This window comes from Fukomys damarensis, unplaced genomic scaffold (genome assembly GCF_012274545.1).
Source record: "Fukomys damarensis isolate Sample0158 unplaced genomic scaffold, DMR_v1.0_HiC HiC_scaffold_30, whole genome shotgun sequence".
Lineage (NCBI taxonomy): Eukaryota > Metazoa > Chordata > Mammalia > Rodentia > Bathyergidae > Fukomys > Fukomys damarensis.
This window is the reverse complement of record NW_022900942.1, coordinates 21221051-21239620: the sequence shown is the minus strand read 5'-3', so window position 1 is coordinate 21239620 and position 18570 is coordinate 21221051.

The following is an 18570-nucleotide window of genomic DNA, read 5'->3' as shown; positions in this document are numbered from 1 at the left end:
TTCAGTCTAATATGAAATAGAATGAAAGAGTAATAGTTGACAAAAGACCTACAATTCTAATCTTTTCTCTATTTTTAAATAATTTCAATTAACTATTTCTACCTTGCTTGTAGCTGACTTTGGCGGTAACTAATTTTAGGCTGAAATGCATATAAGTTTCTCATTACAGACAAGGTGCCAATTATATCCAACTCCTTCCCATTTACAATAATCCCATTTTCTCTTGTCAGTGTTGTCACTATTTTGCAAAAAATTACAAAACCTTTAATGAATAAACTTAAATTTTTTTCAGCTTTAATTGAGTTTATTGGTACATTTTAGGGATACAGTACAGTTACATTCATTGTTGGGATCTTGTACCTCTACATGACAAGTCTTAATTCTCATTTTTTCCCCTTACCTCTGCCCTCTCTTCACCCCCTCCTCCCTTCCCCATCTACAAACACTTTATTTTCATCTTTTCATTCTCTCACATTTTTTTCTTTTCCCTTTTTACTCTTCCCCTACCCATCCCGCCTTCCCTAAACCTTTAGTTCCTTTCTTCCCATTTCTAAATTTCAGTAATCTTATTAGAATTTTATGCATTGTTGCAGATTGTTCACACCAGGGAAACTGTTCGGTATTTACTCATGTGTGACTTATTTTTTCCACATCACTGGTCATTCGAGGGATGCAGATGAAAACAACACTGAGATTCCACCTCACCCCACAAAGAATGGCTGCTATCAAGAAATCACACGATAACAAATGTTGGCGGGGTTGTGGGGAGAAAGGAACCCTTCTCCATTGTTGGTGGGAGTGCAGACTGGTGCAACCACTATGGAAATCAATATGGAGATACCTCAAAGAGCTTGGACTGGAGGTTCCATTTGACCCAGCCATCCCTCTGCTGGGTATCTTTCCAAGAGAACTAAAAGAATCATATCACAGAGAAGTATGTGCACCCATGTTTATAGCGGCACAGTTTGTAATAGCTAAATCTTGGAAACAGCCTATTTGCCCATCCGTTAGAAACTGGATAAAGAAGATGTGGTTCTTCTGTAAAATGGAATATTACTCAGCCATAAAGAATGAGAAAATAGATTCATTCATAGGAAAATGGATACATATTGAAGATATACTCCTAAGTGAAATAAACTTTAATTTTATTTCATAATTTTCAAAGTTTTGGATTTTTAGGCCTTTGGAAAGGAAACAATATTTAAGTGGCTGGAATCATATGCATGTTGAAAAAAGGCATTTTCATCATTGAAGTAGATATGTCCAATGAGACTGACAGGTTAAAATGAATGGATTCTCTCTGTGGAGGCAGTTTATTAATAATATCTTAATTGATTTTGCTTGATTGGCAGGATGGAGGAGCTTCTGCCTTCTGGTGAGATTCAGGTTAATTTTAGATTTCCATTATTCTTGTAATCTCTAAGAATCATCATGTAACATTGTCATAATTCTTGTGTTGACTTCTCATATGAAATCAGCATCCTTGTTGGCAGTGATGCACAGATGGTAAATTTTTTATTGTTCCCACTGGCCTGACTAACTTAGACTTAGTATGGAATAACTTATTTTCTAGTTTTTGAAAGTTAAATTAATTGAGCAATTGGCCTTTTAGAGAATTCTGTGCTATTTTAAACTCCCTTTGATTTTTAACACTGAATTTAGGGAAGATAATTATTTAAAGGGAATTCCTAGTATTATTTAGATTGAAATTAAATGCTTTGAGCATTCATGAAGGAGGCAATTTATGCTTCCTAGTTTCTTTGAAACACCATTGGGTCAAATTTCAAATAATTTGTATTTAAAAAGTATTAAACTTTTTTCCCAAATATAACGTCTGTTCTACCAAGTGACCAAAATTAACTTGTGAACTACTTACTGTAAAGTTATGTGTACATTCCATTGCATCCTACGTTACACTATTATCCCTACAATTATGTCAGGTTCCAAGTTTTTTCTTTCTCTTCTCCTTGGGCAGCTAGAAAAGTATAGCATGATGTAGGGTAGAATCATATAAGAATTAATAATAGAGCATATAAGTGATCCATATGTTGGCACCTTTTACTGAGCCAACCATTAAATTACACTATTCCTCTCAGAAATCCAAATGGGTTTTCACATTATGGAAGGAATAACAGATAATTAGCTAAATTGGAAGCATATGTAGTATTTTCATAGCTCTGCTATATCATCTTCATGTAATATTATCAGTGTGTTTTTACAATTTGTTTGAAAAAGTAAATAGTAGTACAATTCATGAATAGAACATTATTAGAGACACAATGAAATGGGTCATGTAATTTCAAGCAGGTACTGATATGGTCAGCGATGGTCACTATAAACAACAGAAAAAATATCTGGAAACCCAACACATTTTAAAAGGTAATAATGAATGTGTTTACTTGAATACCGTGACCGAAAATATAAGATAGGAAAGCAAGTAGTACTTAGAAGAGGCTCAGTGAACTTCCCTGTACGGTTTTTAAATATACCTTTATATTTTTATTTTTGGACATGATGCAGTCTTGTTTATAAGGCTTTTTAGCTTGCATTCTTTAAATAATCAGTTTACTGGAGAAAATTATGTAACATACGCACAAAGAGAAAGCAATAAAACCAATAACATTAAAACTGTCATACTACTATTTATAATTTGTCTTATTTTCAAGCTTAATACACAGAATACAAGATAAACAAAGAAATGCTGGACCCCTGGCATTACATTTAAAACTGTTTCATAGTGGTTCCATTTGCATGCACGCAGATACAGACTACTTTAAAATATATATACCTTATCCTTTTGATTGACTTTCACCAAGAAACAAGAATCACCCCTTTTAAAAATCTGAGTCACTCCCCAAAATATCAATGTTAATTACATTTAAGATAAGCATTTAAGTATGCTTATAAAAATATGGAAATTTAAGTTTGTTATTCCTACTTATTAATAAAAATGTTATCATTTTAATATTTCTTGAATTGTAATAATATGGTGTACTCAGGATTGTTATAATGTAAAAACAGAAAACATCAGATAGAAAATTCCAATCATATACATTGTTAGAGAATTCTCTCATTATTATAAAGATATAAAAGCACAGTGCTTCAATTTATATAAATATTAAAATGAATTTAAAAATTTGTCTGTAGAACAGTATCAGGAGTAGCTATTTAATAATCTTTACATTATAAATACATGATAAGGTCTAAGGAGGCTCTAATAGCTCAAATAAGTTACCCAGCTTTCCATAGTCCCCAGTCCTACTACCATTCCTTTCTATGTGACTGAAGGGTGTTTCCCGTGACTAGGCGACTAAAGCAGAGAAGATTCAGCAATAGTTTGTAGGTGTTTTTCACAAAATGCAAGCCTCACTTGAAAGTGGATATATGCAACACTCTAGCCAATTCTGTATGTCCTTCAATGACAGTGGTGTGATAAATGATTTCAGCAAACAGACAATTCTATTAAATGGAACAGGTTGTTCACTCTGCTTAGAAAGTGTGATCATTAATTGTGATATGTCAACGTGACCAGTGTAAGAACTGCCTAGCAGAATAGTACATTCTGCATGTGTCTGTAGATGATCGAGAGGTAGACCAGCAAACTCTCTTTGGGAGAGTATCTACCTGGGATGAATGTGCCACCAACCAATAGGCATGTAGCTTGGACAGAATATAAAAGGAAAGAAGGAAGGCCTTTTTTTTTTTTCTTTTCCTTTCTTTTCCATTACCTTTAGACATTTGTCTCCAGTTTCTTCAACCTACTACCACAGGATCTTTAGTCCTCCAATGCAAACTTTCACTGGTGACTCTACAATGAGGTTCCAGGTCTTTGACCTACAACTGTTCTTGGATCTTTGGGCTTTCCAGAGATCATTCGGGCACTTTGAATTCCTCTACCTCCAAAGTTGGCAGCCTATCTAATAAATTCTTCTGTATAATTATTACAAGTTTTTTATACTGATTCTGTTCTTCTGAAAAACCTTAACGAAAACAGAAAGAGCAATAGATATGTAAAAATATAGCAATTCATGACTTATGACTATTATGGGTAATTATGGTTTTGGAGAAACACGACTAGTGGCTAGGAAATTTTAGGAAGAAATGTAGAGATAGACATCTTTGAACAATCAGAAAAATAGGAAAGCTATTATTTTCTTCTGTGAATATTTACCAAACCTAGACCTCAGCAAAGGATAATTATAATAATCAAGTAGAAAGGAAGACCTATTTGATGGATAGCAATCATATTCTTTCTACAGCCATCCTGGTATTCCCCAATAAGCTCATAAACAAAGTGGCTATGGTGACAAGAATGGAGGTTGTACACAGCCTCAGCACCACAGACTTCCACTCAGCAAGGCCGAATTTACTGCACTCAGTGTTGAGTGCAGCAGCAGAAACAACACAAAATTCTTGCTATGCCAATGTTCCTGAGGGTGATCTGCCAGTTATCTGGTGGCATACTGATTATTATACCAGATTATTTTCTTCATGGAAAGGGAAGTGTTTTGTCATTAATGGACTATATACTTCAGAGTTGCCTTATGGACATTCAATGCTTCTGCCAAAGCTATCATTTGTATACTTAAAGAATGCACTAGCATGGTATTGCACACAGAATCACTTATTATCAAATACCCCACTTCATAGCAAAACAACAGCAACCCCCCCCCAAAAAAAAACAATAAAATGGAACTGGTTTTGTGATTAAGGAATTTATTGATCTTGCCACTTTATTCACTGTTGTGAAGCAGCTGTCTTGATAAAACTGTCCAATGCCCTTTTGAAATTCATTCACAGTGCCAGTTTTATGCCAATATCTTGCAGGGCTGAGAAAGTGTTTGCAGAAAGCTGTGCATGTTATGAATCAGTTAACCAGATATTGTGCTATTTTCCCCATAACTGCAGTTCACAGGCTCAAAAAATAAAAGCATGAACCACAAGTAAAACATTTGTTTTCTGTTCCCATGGCAATATACATTGCTACCCTACTGGTATTAGTTCCAGAGAGAGAAATGTTTCTACCAGGAGGTACAGTATTTCCATTGAACTGGAAGTCAAAACTGCCACCCAAAGATGTGGGGCTCTTCATGCCTTCAAATCAACAGAGAAAAGATAGTTATGATTTTGGCTGAAGTGTTTGATCCTGTCAAGTGAAATTGGATGTTCAACCCCCAATGGAGTTAAGGAGGCCTAGACCTGGAATATGGGAGATTATTTGAAGCATTGGACCTTGTGTAGAAATCCATTTCAGGCTTTCCCAGATCTTCAGCCCAAAAATTGTTGAGCTTTTCAGCCTCCATAGTCACATGAGCCATTTTCTTAAAGTAAAGCTCTTCCTAGATAATTATGAATATAGAGTCCAATCTAGTATAACCATTAGGCAGTCGTTCCCCTTTCTTTCTTCTACTTCAGCCTCTGACAACTGCCAGCTTTCTTTTTGTGTCTAAGACTATATCAATTTTGCAAAAGCCATGTAACATCTTCACAGTTACTTAAAAATTGTTGTACTATAACGCAGAATTTCACTCCTAAAAATAATCCCCCAAGTTCAAACTATATACTCAGTCAAATATGGTATCCAAATTTTCATAGAAGCACTTTTCACAGTAAAAGATGGAAACAATCAAAATGTATACCAATGAATTGATAATTATAGATGTACATACAATAGACTATCACCAAGTCTTAAAAAGAATAAAGTACTATCATTTGCCACAATGTAAATAAACCTTGAAATGATGTTGAAAGATGCCAGGCACATAAAACCACACATCACATAGCTTTTTAAACTATGAAATCTGTTGAAATCAAAATCAAGTTTTTATAAGTATCTGGTCATTTTGATCAGCGGTGATGTATAACTGTAGGCAAAAGGTATAGAAAATGTAAAAATTATGGTAACTTGCTCAAATATTAATCATTAATTACATTTTAAAATAAGAACTGTTTTTTAAGACCAATTATGTTTAATTAAATATACTTTTACTATCATCGCATATTTTAAGAAATGTTTTGAGATCCTATCATATATATGATAATCTAATGGATACACTACAGAGAAACAAAACAAAAAAATCAACTTGGCCAAATGCTTCTACAGTGCATCAGAAAGACTTGGACATTATTTTTGTTCTCTCTGGATATCAATTGTCTTATCTGTAAGTAGAATTAAATTTGTTAATTTAATTGTTAAAATTTAAATTGGTTAATATTGCTTGGAACAATGTTGGAAACAAGTCATTATATATTAGTTATTATTTTAATATTAATAACCTTAAAAATGTAAATATAGTTACTGTTTGTATAGTAACTAGCTCTTCATTATCTGGATTGTTGATGATTTATAAATTTGCATTTATTCTCTTTTCTTATTCACAATACATAATTTATTCTCTTTTACAGTTAAGCAAACTAGATTCAAGATTTAAAGGATTAATTCATGGCTCAATAACACAAGTTAATCATTTAGATTGGATTTAAACCCAATATATTCACTAAACTGGGTGATGATGTTATAGTGGCGAAAATATGTCAAAATATAACAAGGTACACAGATAAAATAAGTAGCATTAATTATATATCAATGATACAACTGTATTTATGCATATATATTTGTTGTGCATAATTTTTAAACTTGAATATATACTACAGAAGCAGATAAATGAAAACAAAGATCCTCTTGAAAATATGAACTGAGCACATCAAAGATTTTATTCAACTGATTAGCTAATGAGGAAATGATTAAGATGTTGAAACTGGTTCAAATTGTATTTTAGGAAATGAACATTTATAATTAATTAATAAGGAAATATTATGATACATTTGTTAATTTAAGTGCAAAATTAGTAAGTGACAGGCTATCAACAGCAAATTTGGGATTAATTTTTTGAATAAAATATTATTACTTTCACCAAACAAAAATCTGTAATTTCAAATTTGCTTTTACTGTGTTACAAAATAGTTTAGTTAACCAGAAACATGAGCTCAGAATAGTATCTGAAGAACTGCCAATGATATCTTTTGTCTATTTTCAAATTTAAAATAATGTTCTCTACAAATAATTATTTCCTTGTCTGCTTAGCATTTATATTTTAAATACTTTAATTCATAGTTTGAAGCATTTGCTACCAATAATGTTTTTTTTTTAATCCCCTTCTCTTCTCCCCTCTTTCCTCCTCTAGTTCCCCTATCCAGATTTTCATTGTTAGCTCTTGTTTGGTTACATAATATTCATTGAGATTATTCACCTCCTGTGCATGGCATATCTCTATCAATAGTCTACTTATTTCCCCTTCCCCTCATCCTTATCCCTCTTCATTATTCCCTTGGACCACTTCCCTATTGCAAGAGATCCATTTCATTGTCCCCTTCTAGTCATCCTTTATCATTCTCTTTATTTGTATTTCATCTCACTCAAATGAGTGATAACATACTGTGTTTTAAGTTTGTCAAGATTATTTCACTAAACATTATGTTTTCCAGGTGCATCCTTTTTTCTACAAATGTCTCAAATTTGTCATTCTTTACAGCTGAGTAGTGTTCCATTATATTTAGATACAACATTTTCATTATCCCATCATCTTTTGATGAGTATAGACTGTGCTTACTGGTTTTATCATTTGTATACATATATTGCTCTAGTACGATGTCCTAATTTCTTTGGAGAAGATACTTAGAAGGGAGGAACTGGATGATATGGAATTTGTAATTTTGTTCTTTGAGAAATCACCATACTGACTTCCATAATGGTTGTACTAATTTGCATTACCACTTACAATGAAGGAGGGTCCCTTTGTTATCACACAAATGCCAGTATTGCTATTGTTTGATTTCTTAATGTTTGCCATTCTTTTCAGAGATGGGATTTTAATATTGTTTTATTTAATGATCAGAGATATTGCAAATTTATTCACATATTTCTTGACCATCCGTATTACTTCCTCTGTGAAGTATCTGTTTATTTCTTTTGCCCTTTATTTATGTATTTATTTATTTATAAATACCATGGATAGAACTCAAGACCTTGTACTTCCAAGGCAGGCACAGTGCCACTGAGCTAAATCCCTGGCCCCTCTTGTGCCCATTTCGTAACTGAGTCTTTAATTTTGGGTGGTTTAATTTTTCTTCATTCTTTATATATTCTAGATATTAGTCATCTGTCTGAGGAATGTTTAGCAAAATTATTTTTTTCCATTCTGTAAGTTGTCTCTTCACTCCACTGATGGATTCTTTTGTTGTATAGAAGTTTTTTAGTCTGATAAAATCCCATTTGCTCACTCTTGCTGCTCTTTCTTATGCAGTTGAAATTACATTTAGAAAATTCTTTCTTACATCTATATCTTCACATTTTAACTACTCTTATCTTCCAGTAGATTTAATATTTCTCTTCTAATGTTTTGACCTTTAATTCATTTTTATTTTAATTCAATATATGGTGAGAAATATGGATTGAGTTTCAATCTATTGCAAAGAGATAACCAGTTTTCTCAGCATTGCATGTTGAATATGTTCTTTCCTCCAATATATGCTTCGGACCCTTTCTCAAAGATCAAATAGCTGAATGTGTCTGGGGATGTTTCCACATTCTGTCTTCTGTTCCACTGATCTACATATCTGCTTTTGTTCTATTACCATGCTGCTGTTTATTTATTTTTAGTCACCTTTGCTTTGTAGTATAGCTCAAAGTCAGCTATGGCAAGGCCTCCTGTTTGCTTTTATTGCCTCAATTTAATTTTGCTATTTTGAGTCTCTTCTGGTTCCATATGAATTTTAGGACTGTTTTTCCTAGTTCTGTAAAATACACTGTTGATATTTTGTTTCAGACTACATGAATCTGTATAAAAGTTTTGAGAATATGGTCATTTTTGATCGTTTGTTTTTTTGAGACAGGGTCTCACTAAGTAGTTGAGACTGACCTGGAACTCACTATGTAGCCCAGGCTGGTCTTGAACTCACAGTGATCCTCCTGCCTCAGCCTCCCCAGTGCTGGGATTACAGGTGTGCACCACTACACCCAACTGGAATATGGTCATTTTTACAATATTGGTTCTGCTATCCAGGATCAGGAAACAACGTTCCATTTTTTGATGTTTTTTCAAACTCTGTTTTCAAAGTACTATACCTGGACTTCTTCAGATTCCCTTCTGCCACAAGGCCCTGCCCAATCTACAGGCCTCCCCCAGCAGGTGACATTGATTGCTTGGACCCAGAGCCAGGAGGTCAAACACCACCCCCCTGTTCTCAGATCCCCTAATTGTGCCAGTCCTTGGATGCACTCTGCAGAGGTATGGCTGTCTATATAGTGTGGTGATTTATCCTATTGTGTTACTGATTCTATCAATTGAGATAAAGGATAGGGATTGATTTGATGAGTTGTTTTCTCAATTATGAAATGAGAATGTCTATAAGTCATTAGAGAATCAAAGGCTGGGATGCAACAATATCAGGAAGATTTAATGAAACAGAGATTGAATCAAGGGCAACCCAACAGCAAAAATAAAGATGAGAAAACACTTAAGCAAACCACAAAGACAGACTTCCAGTCCACCAATGGCAAACAGTAGGGCAAAGGAAGATGAATAGTCTAAGGGTGATCCTCCAGGACACTCAGAACTCACAGCACAAGAAGTAACAAAACTGATCAATGAAGCTCTAGAAAAATTCAAAACAGAAATAATTTCCCAGATAACCATAGAGATGGTGAGCAAAATGAAAATCAAGATTTGAGACTCCAGAACAGAAACTGGAAAAAAAAAAAAAAAGATGAGCTTAAGAACATAATAGAAAGCATGAAGGCCCAGAATAAGAAAGAAATGGAATCAGTGAATGCCCAACATAGGAAAGAAATGAAATCCATTAAACAGATTCAAACATATCCAGGAGATTAAAACCTCTATTGAAAGCATATGCAACAGAGTAAAAGATTGTGAAGATAGAATCTCAGATATAGAAAATAGGATCTGAGACAGTGACCTTTAAAAGAGAGGTCTCTTTAAAACAGTAAGGGAGCATGAGAAATCGATGCAACAATTCCTAGATGATGCAAATAACATAAGACTGATAGGATCCATGAAGTAGCAGGAAAAAATGCAAATTACTTAAAAAAGCTGTTCACAGAATTAATGACAGAAAACTTCCCAAACAGAGGGGAATAATTTGACATATAGATAAGTAAGGCATATAGGACTCCAACTAGCCATGATAAAAAAAAAAATCTATACCTAGAGATAGAATACTCAAGATCCCAGAAACCCAACAGAAGAACAAAATACTACAAGCAGTAAGAGAAAAGAAACAAATCACATGCAAAGGAAAGCCCATCAGAATCACAGCAGACTTTTCAACACAAACCCTCAGGTCAAGGAGAGCCTGGAGTGAGATATCTCATGTCCTAAAAGAAAAGAACCTACAACCAAGACTGATGTATCATGCAAAACTCTCTTTCAAAATGGATGGAGAAATATGATACTTCTATAACAAAGAACACTTGAGAAACTTCATCAGTACTAAACCAACACTACAAGGAATTTTAAACAATATCCTAGAAAAATACAATGAAGATCACAATACCATGAGGCCCAACAGAGCAATTCAAATAGCCAAGGCAAGAAATTAAAAGGACAGGACAAAAAATTGGAAAGAGTTAACAAAAGGACAACAAAATGACAATAATAAGTCAGTACATATCAGTTATACCATCAATGTCAATGGCGTCAATTTACCAATCAAGATAAATAGATTCGCAGAATGGATTAAGAAGCAAAACCCAACAATATGTTGTATACAAGAAACGCACCTAGTGCAAAAATAAGCCTATAGATTGAAAATGAAAGGACGGAAAACAATTCTGCATGCAACTGTAGCCCAGATAAAAGCAGGGGTAGCAATCTTATTCACAGACAAAGCAAATTTCAAACCAAAACTGATTAACAGAGACAAAGAAGGTCACTGCATCCTTGTAAAGGGAACAATCCAAGAGGAAGAAATGGCAGTTGTAAACATATATGAACAAAATATAAATGCCCCAAACTATATAAAATAAATATTAAATAACATGAAAAACCAAATAATCACTAATACAATTGTAGTGTGGGAATCTAAATAACTATCAGAAATAGACAGATCATCTAGGCAAAAAATCAACAATGAAATACTGAAACTGAAGCAAGCATTTGAATGCATGGACTTCTTAGATCTCTGTGGAGTGTTCCACCCCACAAAATCAGAATATACATTATTTCAGCTGCATATGGGTCATTCTCCAAGATTTATCACATACTAGCTCACAAAACAGGTTTGAATAAATGCAAAAGAATTGAAGTTATTCCTTGTATATTATCAGATCGCAGTGCAGTAAAGCTGGAGATCAATAGCATAAGAAACTGTAGGAACTTCACAAGCACATGGAAACTGAACGATACTCTCCTGAACAATCAATGGATCACAGAGGAAATTAAAGAAGAAATCAGACAGTTCTTACAAATAAACGAAAATACCAATACCACAAAGAGGAATCTATGGGGCACAATGAAAGAAGTTCTATGAGGAAGATTCATAGCACTGAATGACAACATTAGGAAAACAGAGCAAGCTCAAACAAACAATCTAACAATGACTCTTAGACTCCTAGAAAAATAAGAAGAAGAAAAACCCAAAGCTCGAACAAGAGAGGAAATTATAAAGATTAGAGCAGAAATCAATGCAATGGAAACTAAGAAAATGATACAAAAAATAAATGAATGAAAGAGTTGTTTTTTTTGAAAGACTAAATAAGATTGATAAACCCTTAGCAAACCTTAACAAAAAAAAGAGAGAAAAGGCTCAGATTCATGCAATGAGAAATGAAAAGGTGAAGTCATAAGAGAACCCACAGAAATCCAGAGGATTATTAATACCTACTATGAGAACCTATAAATAAAATGGAAAACACAGAAGAAATGGACAGATTTCTAGATACTTATGAATGACCAAAGTTAAATGAAGGAGATAAAAACATTTTAAACACCCCAATTACAATCATTGAAATTGAAAATGTAATTAAAAACTTACCAACAAAGAAAAGCCAGGTCCGGATGGATTCACTGCTGAATTTTACAAGACATTTAGCGAAGATCTATTGTCATTACTCTTCAGACTCTTCAATGAAATTGAAAAGGAAGCAATACTTCCAAATTCATTCCTGGAAGCAAATATCACTTTGATTCCAAACTAGGGAAAGACCCAACTACAGGCCAATCTCGTTAATGAATATAGATGCAAAAGTCCTCAGTAAGATACTAGCAAACAGAATACAGAGGATCATCAAGAAGATCATACATCCTGACGAAGTCGGATTCATTTCAGTGATGCAAGAACGGTTCAACATATGTAAATAAATGAATGTAATACACTATATTAACAAAGTCAAGGACAAGAATCACATGATCCTCTTAGATGCAGAAAAAGCATTTGACAAAATTCAACACCCATTCATGACAAAAACTCTGAAAAAATTGGAATGGATGGTCTATATCTCAACTTTATAAAGGCTGTCTATGAAAAACCAATAGCCAACATCATTAAATGGCCAAAAACTGAAAACCATGTTAAAATCAGGAAAAAGACAAGGATGCTCACTATCACCACTCCTCTTCTACATAGTTCTGGAAACATTAGCCATAGCAATTAGACAAGAGAAAGAAATTAAAACAATAAAGATAGGAAAGGAATAAGTTAAACTGTCATTATTTGCTGATGATATGATACTTTACATTGAAGACCAAAAAAACTTCACCGAAAGATTTCTTAACTTAATAGACACTTTTAGCAGTGTAGCTGGATACAAGGTCAACACCCCAAAATCAATAGCCTTCTTGTACACAAATAACAGACTCACTGAATGAGAAATTAGGGAAACAATTCCTTTCATAATAGCACCCATAAAAATGAAGTATCTGGGAATTAATCTATCAAAGGAAACAAAAGACCTCTACACTGAAAACTACAGCACTCTGAAAAAAGAAATCGAAGAAGATATAAGAAAATGGAAAGATATCCCCTGCTCCAGGGTAGGAAGAATCAATGTCCTGAAAATGACCATAATATCAAAACTGCTATATAGATTCAATGCAATGCCAATTGAAATTTCAACACTATACTTGACAGAACTAGAAAGAAGAATCCAAAAATTCATTTGGAACCATAAGAGACATAGAATAACAAAAGCCATCCTAAGCAACAGAGACAGGCAGTGGTTATAACAATTCCCATTTTGAAACTATACTACAAAGCTATTTTGATAAAAACAGCATGGTATGGCAAAGAAACATACCTGAGGATCAGTGGAAAAGACTGGAAGATACAGAAACAACTCCAGATATGCTCAGTTACCTCATCTTTGACAAAGGAGCTGACCATCCACACTGGAGAAAACATAGCCTCTTTAATAAATGTTAATATAGTGTTGGAAAAACTGGATCTCAATATGCCAAATATTAAAACTAGACCCTTATCTTTCACCACGCACTAAATTAAAAATAAAGTTGATTAAAGATCTAAATATTAAAACAGAAACACTAAACTTTCTGGAAGATAAATTAGGCAGAACTCTTGAAGACATTGGCATTGGAGAAGACTTTATGAACAAATCCTCAGTAGCAAGGGAACTAGCAGAAAGAATCAATAACTGGGATCTAATCTTATTAAAAATCTTCTGCACTGCAAAAGAAACCACCAACAGAACTAAGAGACAACCTACAATATGGGAAAAAATTTTTACCAGCTGCTCCTCACACAAAGGACTATTATCTAGAATGTATAAAGAACTCAAAACAATCAACCCCACTCCAAATATAAAGACCCAATTAAAAAATGGGCATCTGAAATGAACAGACATTTCACAGACAAGGAAGTAAAAGCAGCAAGTAAATGTATGAAAAAATGTTCCATATCACTGGTCATTCAAGAGATACAGATGAAAACAACACTGAGATTCCACCTCACCCCACAAAGAATGGCTGCTATCAAGGAATCAATCAATAACAAATTGTTGGTGCGATTGTGGGGAGAAAGGAACCCTTCTCCATTGTTGGTGGGAGTGCAGACTGGTGCAACCACTATGGAAATCAATATGAAGATACCTCAAAAACCTAGGTCTAGAGGTTCCATTTGACCCAGCTATCCCTCTGCTGGGCATTATCCAAAAGATTTAAAAGAATCATACCACAGTGATATATGTGCACCAATGTTTATAGTTTGTAATAGCTAAAACTTGGAAAGAGTCCTTTTGCCCATAGGTTGGAAACTGGATAAAGAAGATGTGTTTTTTTCTACAAAATGGAATACTACACAGCCATAAAGAATTAGAAATTAGATTCATTCATAGGAAAATGGACACATATTGAGAATATACTCCTAAGTGAAATAAATAAATCACCCATGTGTAAATACTGAATAGTTTCTCTGGTGTGAAAAACTCTAATAGTACACAGATTGTAATGGGACAATTAAGAGTGTAAAATAGGAAGAAAAGGGCTAAAGGCATAGGGAAAGTGGAAAGGGTAGGGGCAAGGAAATAAGGGAAAAGAAAAAATATGAGAAAATGAAAAAATGGAAATAAAGAGTTTGTTAATGGGGAGTTGAGGAGCAGGGTGAAGGGAGGGCAGGAACAAGGGGAAAAAGTGAGAACCAAGACCTGTCAGGTGAAGGTACAGGATCCCAGTAATGAGTGTAAATGTAACTGTATTGTAGACCTAGATTGTACCAATAAACTCAAATAAAAAAGAAGTACTATACCTTTCTTTGGAGAGGTTTTTCATTTTCTTAATATGGTTTATTTCTAGGATTTTTTAAAGGTCTGTGAATGGTATTATAATTTCCTTCTCACTGAATTCTTTACTGATGTACTTAAATACTTATGGTGTTTCTGTGTTGATCTTGTATCTTGAACCTTTTCTGAACTTGGTTGTGAATCTTTTAGTTTTTTGGTGGAATTTTGGGGTCTTTTTTGTAAAGTATCATGTATGCTGAAAATAATAATTTGATTTTTTCCTTTCCTAATGGTATCCCTTTTATTTCTCTTGTCCGATTGCTGTGGTTAGTGTTTCAAGTACTAATTTAAATAGCAGTGTTGATAGTGGACTTCCTTGTCTTGTTCCCGATTTTAGGAGGAATTCTTTTAGCCTTTACTCATTGAAGATTATACTGGCTTCATATTTTTCACAAATAACTTTTACCATATTTAGATATGATACTTTTATATCTGCTTTCTTCAAGTTTTTTTTTTTTTAATAAAGAAGGATTGAAGAGCTGGGGATTTAGCTCAGTGGTGCTGCACCTGTCTTTCAAGTGCAAGGTCCTGAGTTTGATCTCCAGTACCAGAAAAAAAAAAGAAGGATTGTCAAATTTTGTGGAAGGCCTTTTCTTCATCTGTTGTTATTATCATGTAGTTTTTTAATCTTGCTTCTCTTTATATGATGTATTATATTTATTCACTTACAGATGTTGAGCCATCCTTGCATCTCTGGGATAAAACCTAACTTGATCATGATGTATCATTTCTTTGATGATGTACTGGATTCTGTTTTCTAAAATCTCATTAAGGATTTTCACATCTGTAATTATTAAGGAGATTGGCCTACAGTTTTGTTTTGTAATTGGGTCTTTGTCTAGCTTTGGGATCAGGATGATGCTGGCTTCCATAAATAAATTTGGGAGCATTCAGTCCCTCTCAATTTATTTGAAGAGCTTGAGGAATAATGGTGATATAACATTCTTAATGGTTTTTGTGCAATTTATCAGTAAATGCAACAGGTCCCAGGATGTTTCAGTTGGTAGATTCTTCATTACTGCATCAATTTCATTGCTTCTTTGGGTGTTTTTAAGCATATTCATAACTTCTTTGCTTAGTTTTAGTAATTTGTATTTATCTAGGAACCTTTTTCATCAAAATTTGCTGATTTTGTCCGGGTGTGGTGGTGCACACCTGTAATCTCAGCACTCAGGAGGCTGAGGCAGGAGGATTGCTGTGAGTTCGTGACCAGCCTGAGTTACACAGTGAGTTCCAGGCCAGTCTCAACTACATAGTGAGACCCTTTCTGAAAAACAAACGCTAATTTCTTATAATATACTTTTTAAATAGTTAACAACTTCTGTATTTGAAAATATCTGCTGTGATTTCAACTTTTTCATTTCTAATTGCATTGATATCAGTCTTATCTGTTTCTCTTGGAAACTCTGGCTAAGAGCTTTTTTATTTTATTTATTCTTTCAAAGAACTACCTGTTAGATTCATTTGTTTTTCTTTAAATTTTTTTTTTTAGTTTCAATTTCATTGATTTCTGATCTTTACGATTTCCCTCCTTAATTTTTAGTTTGGGACTAGTTTGTTGTTTCTCCAGTATCTTACATTTTCTCATAAGCTTTATTAAGTTGAGCTTACTCTGTTTTTCTAATGGGAGCATAATTCATGATATGACTTTTTCTCTTAGAACTCTTTTCAAATTGTTTTGTAGGTCACAGTGAATTATATAGCCATTATAATTAACTGACAGCATTTTCTTCAATTTCTTCTTTGACTTCTTCTGTGACCATCAGTTGTGTAGCAGTTTGTTGTTAATTTATCATTGGCTTTTGCTTTTTCTAAAATTTCTTCTGACTTCTATTTTTCATTGATGAGTGGTCTGCTTGTATGTAAGGGTAATTTTATTTCTTTTGTATTTACTTATGAGGGCTGTGTGGTCTAGTGTGTGATCTTTCTTGGGAAAAAGTACCATGTGCTGCTGAAAAGAATGTACTCTCTGTTGGACAGAATGGTATAGTCTGTAATGTCTGTTAAGCACATGAGCTCTGTGGCATACTTTGGCTCTATTATTTCTTTACTGATTTTCTTTTTGTTCAGTTGATCTATCTCTTTGGAAAATGGTGTGTTTAAATTCTTTACTATGATTGTGCTAGTGTTTATTTGATCTGTTAAGTTCGGTGGCTTCATTTTATGAAGATGAGCGCTCCAGTATTGATGTGTATATGTTTCCCAGTGCTATGTCTGCTTAGATTAGTCACTTAACTAACAGGTAGTCACCTTCTTTGTCTCTTCTAATCAGATTTAGCTTGAAGTTTATCATGCCTTGTATTGGGATTGCCACCCCTGCTGTTTTCTGTGTCCTGGTGCATAAAATATTGTTTTCAATAATCCTTTAAATTTTAGTTTGTGAATATCTTTTAGGATTAGATGAGGTTTTTGTACCACACAGATTGTCCAATTTTGTGTTTCCATCCAGTCTGCTAGTCTGTGTATTTTAATTGGAGTGTTGATGTCATTAGAATTGAGAACTATTACTGGGATGTATTGATTAATTACTAGCATTGCCTACATTATCCACTGGTGAACATTTTGTTTTTCTTTGCCTAAGAAGTTTTCGCTGTTTATACACTGACTTTGCTGTTTATTCATTGACCTCTTATTTTGCTTGTGTCTCCTTTGAATACTTCATCATACTTCCTTAATTTGTTTTCAATTACAGACACACTGTCTCCACACCAGTCATTTCTATGATTTATAAATTCTGCATAGGTGTTTTTTTTTTAAGTCAGAGCTCTTTATTCTATTTAAATGACCCATTGCCTATTTTATCAAGTTTATTGGTACATTTAGGTATATAATACTTACGTTTATCATTGGGATCTTGTACCTTTATATGATGTATCTTGGTTTTTATTTTTTTCACATACCCCTGCCCTCCCTTCACCCCCTCCACCCCTCCCTATTTGCAAAGACTTTATTTCCATTTTTGTCCATTTCTCATATTTTCCTTTTTCCTTCTTGCCTTTCCCCTACCCCTTCTGCTTTCACTGCTCCTTTAGACCCTTTCTTTCAATTTCTGTTCCACATATGTTTGAGGATTGTACGTTATTGTTGAAATTTTCCCTGGGCACATTAATAGGAATTGCTGAGAACTTTTGGTTCATTTCCTATTTTAACTCATCTAATTGCTTCATCTCTTTTGTAAACTTTTAATAGAGTTCCACTTAGCATTTGCTTTCCTCTCTTTTTGTGACCCCAGGTACAGCTTTGGGAGAGTTGGAGTACTCAGGGTTTTTCTGATGCCCTGCTTTCCCATGTTCCTATGTGTATTCGTGATTTTTGTGCATAATTAGATAGATAGATAGAATTTTTGTAGTACTTTTAGTTGAACTCTTTGTCCAAATACATTGCCTTCCTGGAAGTACTTCGAGGATGGAGAGATGAAGAGAAGAATCAAGGGAAAACCTCACTTCTCTGCTTCCTTAGCACATGTTCAGCAGAACCTTTTTTACATTTACTGAAACATATATTTAAAGCTGAAAGTGGGGTCACAGGACAGTAATTTTCCTTTGCATCTCCCACAGAAACCTTTTCAATGCAGGCATATGGAGCCCACATTTAGTGGGCAGGCCCTTCTAGTTCTTTTACAACTTTGAGAGGGGACAGCCTCCACTTGCTAAAGTTGTAAGACTTCTGACAAGTTCAGCAAGGTTTCAATTAAACCTTGTTTGTGCCCTGTACACACCATGTGTATGCACTCTCTCAGCAGATGACACCGTCCTTGCCAT